Source organism: Fragaria vesca, linkage group LG2 (genome assembly GCF_000184155.1).
Source record: "Fragaria vesca subsp. vesca linkage group LG2, FraVesHawaii_1.0, whole genome shotgun sequence".
Taxonomy (NCBI): domain Eukaryota; kingdom Viridiplantae; phylum Streptophyta; class Magnoliopsida; order Rosales; family Rosaceae; genus Fragaria; species Fragaria vesca.
In genome coordinates this window covers 2,270,129-2,275,207 of record NC_020492.1, presented here as the reverse complement: position 1 = coordinate 2,275,207, position 5,079 = coordinate 2,270,129, and the positions used below count along the sequence as shown (strand labels likewise).

Here is a 5,079-nt window from a genome sequence, read left to right as displayed (position 1 = left end):
CAGGGCGTGCCACCGCGCGGACGCGGAACGAGAACGGTGCGCGTTCTTGACTTCTAATCAGGCGAAGTAGAGCTCCGGTGTCACCTCGCGGGCGAGGAATTACGAGCAAACTATCTAGTCACCTGTGAATCGATACTCACTGTTCGAAGCGAGCAGAGCAACAATTAGGAAGGAGAGGCGAGTCCAGACGGGCTCTGAGATCTAAGGCGAGGTGCACTTAGAACTTAGGGTTTCGAGGATGCTCGAAGATTTGCAGTTGTTTTGTATGATTGATTGTGTGTCTTTGATTTGTGTCAAGTTCCCTTATATAGCAATTCGCATAGACCTAATCACAATCCATTCGGACTCAGCAATTAGAATCCCACAAGGATATGACCAGCTCGCGAGCCGCGCGATCCATGCAACACGTGTCCAGAACAAACCTCGCCTAGGTCTTGCTTACCGCCCCGCATCATCTCACTGTAGCGTCGTACGCGAACTCAAACACTAAGCGATCCTATCCCGCGGAGTACTACAGTCCATTTCCAACTCTACCTCGCCATGCACTGTAGAATCCTACACGAACTGGAACAAAGGATCCCGCGAGGACATCGAATCCAGCGCGGTATCAGAATCCTTGCACAATTCCAATTCGCGTGTTGCCAGACTTCGCCACCCTTCGTGGGCTTCGTATTAAAAAAGGGCCACAGGTACTGGCCCAAATGTTATCCAAAACGTACCCCGAGTCTTGGACCAAAAATACCCACTGGGCTCAAACATTGCCCCCTAGGCCTTGAGCTTAATCCACTTCGCAACGGTTAAGCGAAAAGGCCTAAATGAGCCATTTACGGGAATTCGCAATTCAAAAGGTGCTGACGTTTCGGCATCATCGCTTCTTTTCATCATTGCGACTGTTTGAAATTTGAAACGTGCTGACGTTTCGGTCGTCATCGCATCTCCTCATTACGGCTACTAATTGAAAAGACGTTACGGTCCGTCTCCTTTATAAACCTCGATGCGGGTCCCCACATCTCACCATCGCTTTCCAACCAAGCTTTTCCCTTTCTTCTGCAACCAACAGAACTTCACAACTGGACTCACTCCGCCCAGAAACAATGGCTCCCAAACCAACCGCTAACGATCCAAACCTTAACCTCACGGCGGCGAGCTCTTGGTCGACCGGCCTTGCTCGCCGTTTTGCCAACAACCCTCCTCAAGGAACACCCATCTATTTCCTTGAAACAGGGGCAGCCCTGCTCGGTCCGACTCCTTCACAACCTCCGTCCGCCGTTGATCTAAACCACTATACCGCCTCCGTGCGCCGACCAATCCTTACCCAGCGTCGCGAACCGGGAAACTTCGCCTCCTGGTTCCACCAAGCCCGCTCTCATACAAATATACGGGTCGGGGAATGGCCCAGCGTCACCGCGGAGGACCGGGCATGGTACACGGCTCGCCTCCAGACCGACCAAGCGATCTGGGAAGCAACCGGCATCAATGAAGCCATTGCCTTGAGCTTCTCACTGCCTCCTCATGCTGATCGAGCACCCATTGCTGCCGCGGCCTGCTTATGGAACAGTGCCACCAACACTTTCGATTTTCCTTTCGGGCAAATGGGCATTTCTCTACTGGACATCCTCGCCATCACCGGGCTGCCGATTCATGCAAAGCCATATGCGCCAGATGACTTTGCATCGACCGAGTTTACGCACTCCTGCAACCAGGGGGCCCGCCGCGCCCTGAAAGGCTCGTATGGAGTATGGAGGAAGTTCTACATCGGCCATGCAGAACAACACGAAGGAGGTATCGCTTTCCTTGAGTACTGGCTTGATAAATTCATATTCTGTGGCAGTGCTCACAAGCCTACAGGGAAATGGACCAAGCTGGCCGAGGCACTCTACAATGGGATCGAAGTAGGGCTAGGGCAGCCCGTACTGGGCGCGCTCTACCGGACCCTGCACATGCTGTCCCTAAGACCTTACCATCTCTCTGTTGGCCCTCTGTGGATCCTGGACTTATGGACGCAGCTGTACTTCCTGCTCTTCCGGCGAGCCCCGCTGGAATTCCTGCCCAAGGACCAATTGCTTGGCTTTGCGGTGTGCAGGAACGCTGCGAACCGGACTCCCCTATCCTTCTTCGCCAGCCTCTCTATCCTGTACAACCAACTCGAACCGCCTCCCACCATAGACATGATGGTTCGCCGGCGCCACCCTGAAGTCTTATCGACGGGCTTCTTCCCGCGCTCTGATTCGGACTCAGACGCCAAGACCGTCTTCATGAGAGCATCCTCATGCTGCGACCTTCAACTCGCCGAGGATGAACAAGGCTTCGAGCTGTATGCCCCCAACCACTTCGCCAAACAACTTGGCTTCTTTCAAGGGATCCCCTATCCACTCTTCCATTCGGTGAACAAGTACACCTCCTGGAGGAAGATTGGCAAGTCCGACCGGGTCACCCCGCTGCAGAACATTTTCCCTCTCACTCCTGACTTGCTCGAGATTGAGCCTTCACTGGGCGTTGACCCCGCCTATCTCTCTTGGTGGCGATCCTTGTCCGACAACCATTGGGGGTTCCCAGATGATGCTGTCTTTGCTGCCATCTTTTATCCTCTATACGACACTCTGGGCGAGTCAGACCGCGTCATCCTTGATGTCCAGCGCAAACGTGAAGAGAGCGGTTCAAAGGCTGCGACATGGTCTAGGCCTGCGCTCCCACCGGTTCCCGCTACTCATCACTCGACCGGGATCGTCATTCGAGAACGCGATCCCGCACCCGAGGTAAGCCACCAACTATGTAAATTCCATACCGCCTTTACCACTTCAACAAAATGCTTCCTCCTAACTCTCCTGTCTACCTTTACAGTCTGCACCCCGCCGGAGATCGGTCAGAAGACCTGAGGGTGCCGGAGACAAAGGGAAAGCACCTGCTCAAGAGGAGCCCGCGGCGGACCATGACGGTGAGACTGCTCCCGCTATTCCCCGGCCAACAAGCGGCGAAGGCTCGCGGAAGCGCCCTATCGAGGACGAAGAAGAACTGCTAGAGGATGAACGATATCGGTAAGAGCACGCTTTGGTAAGCGACCTTTCTTCGAACCAAACTCATTAAAGCCAACAAACGATTTGCTAACTTTGTATTTGACAGGTTCGCCGCCGCATCCGACCTCGCCTCTCTGTCATTGAAGGAGCAACAACGATAGTTGAAGTCCCAATCCCGGAACCAATCGTCGAGGATCAAACCATGGTTACAGAGGAAGTCACCGTGCGACCCTTCTCCAACCGACGCTCTAGGCGAAACTGGCCCGCCTCCAGAGCCTACCTTGGCTCCTGCTCAAGATGAAGATCTCGGCCAGACCACCCGGCTTTCTGATTTTGCTGCCCCTCGGCGGTTCCGCCAAAGGACCTTCAACCGGTGCTTGAGCCCTCTCCTTTGCAACCAGACTCAGCGGCCCAGACCACCGAAGAACCGACAGTCCCTACTTGGTTTGAGGTCCCACCGCCCGTTCCAGAGATTGAGGCAGTTGCAGAGGTTGAACCAACCACTCCGGCCCCAACGAGAACATCTGACGAGGCGGCTTCTTCTTTGGCTACCCGGACCGCTCGTCTTCGGGCCCGGATTACCCCGCCTGCCGATCCAGAGCCTATTCGCCTGGCCCGGGCTTTCTTTCACGGGTTACTGCGCCAAGGTCCCCACATGAACGTATTCGACTTGGTGAGGCGCGCCCGCGAGGCCCATGAAGCTCTGATTCGGCACCTCGCTGGGAGCAACCCTGCTCTAGACCATGTGTTGGAACTCACCGACGCTGTCGAGCTGCAGGCTCGCCGAGTTCAAGATGTCGGTGCCCAGTCGGCTGCTCACGAGAAAGTCCGCCAAGCCTTAGACGATCAGATGGCAGCCCTTTTAGCCGAGCTTGATGACGCTGAAATCCCTGAGGCATCGTCAGAGAACCCATGCACTGTCTATGCTCGGCAAGTGGAGGCCCTGGAGGTTCAGATAGCGGAGCTGCAAGCTCAGCTTGCTCAAGCTCGCCAAAACTTGGCCCGAGCTGAAGAGGCAGAAACCCATGTGCAGGCCGCGGAAGAGACCCAGGAAGCTTTGGACTCGGCTGCTGCTGCTGCCGACGAAGCCCAAGCCCAGGCAGACGTCGAAGAGTTGGCCTTAGAAGGCCTTCTCATAGATTTGTATAGGGCTTCTAGGCGGGTTTAGGCCCGATCAGCGCTTTGCCCCCTTTGTATGAACTTTTATAATAATATTATTATTAAATCGAACATTTCCCGCTCTTGTGAACTCTTGTGTAAGAACTGCCTTCCCAGGAAAAAATCTTCTTCCAAGATTTGGTGGGGGTTTCCAATGCAACTACTCGCTTGGAACGCGGGAAGTCATTATGGAACAACGCGTTCAACCTTATCTCCAAAGCTCATATCTCGGAGCAAATCGCTGTATGGAGGACATCTGTTGAAAGGAAAAACACTCTTTCCGCCTATAAAAAGAAACGCTTGGCCGGGGCGAAGTACCAGTTAAGTCTTTGCCCCCTTGCCATGGGCTCTTATACCCTTCTGTACATCCTCTTATCCCTGCTTAAAGCAAAACCCCCTCCTCACATTTTCACTCTTCGTTCTTTCTGATTCTGAAAATCTACTCTCAGGCCGGGAGTGATTTTGAAAATCTACTCTCAGGTCAAGCCTTTGTTTGGACAAGCTAATGGTCGGGTACCTTCTGCCTTGCACCGGCTGTTCTGTCCAAACGTGAGGTTCTCGGGGCTCCGCATCCGCTTGCGCTTCAGGTTCTGGTCAGTGCCATTCAAGCACCTTCCAGGCATGACCGGTAGCATGAGGGATGCTGTTCCAGTGGACCTCTAGCTTACCAACAATTTGTCTTAGGTCCGGGCCGGTGTCAAAGCTCGTGCTGGTTTATGAAAGCGGGGCGCTTGCCAACTTTAAATGAAGGATGCGGCGGCAGTCTCTTCTTCAACCCTGCAAGATATACGGGTTGAGGCTTCCAATATCTGCAGATCTATGCTTCTAAATGTAAACATAGTCTAATTTCACCATTTCTGTCAATGTAGTTGCTTCGGCCGCAAAGCTGATGTTCGAAACTTGTATT

At 53.7% G+C, this 5,079-nt stretch overlaps 1 pseudogene; it reads right to left on the bottom strand.

Annotated features, from left to right (window-relative positions):
• LOC101315119 overlaps positions 1-5,079 on the bottom strand; it is a pseudogene marked incomplete at its 5' end in the record, with an annotated part of 20,083 nt that overhangs the window by 2,512 nt on the left and 12,492 nt on the right.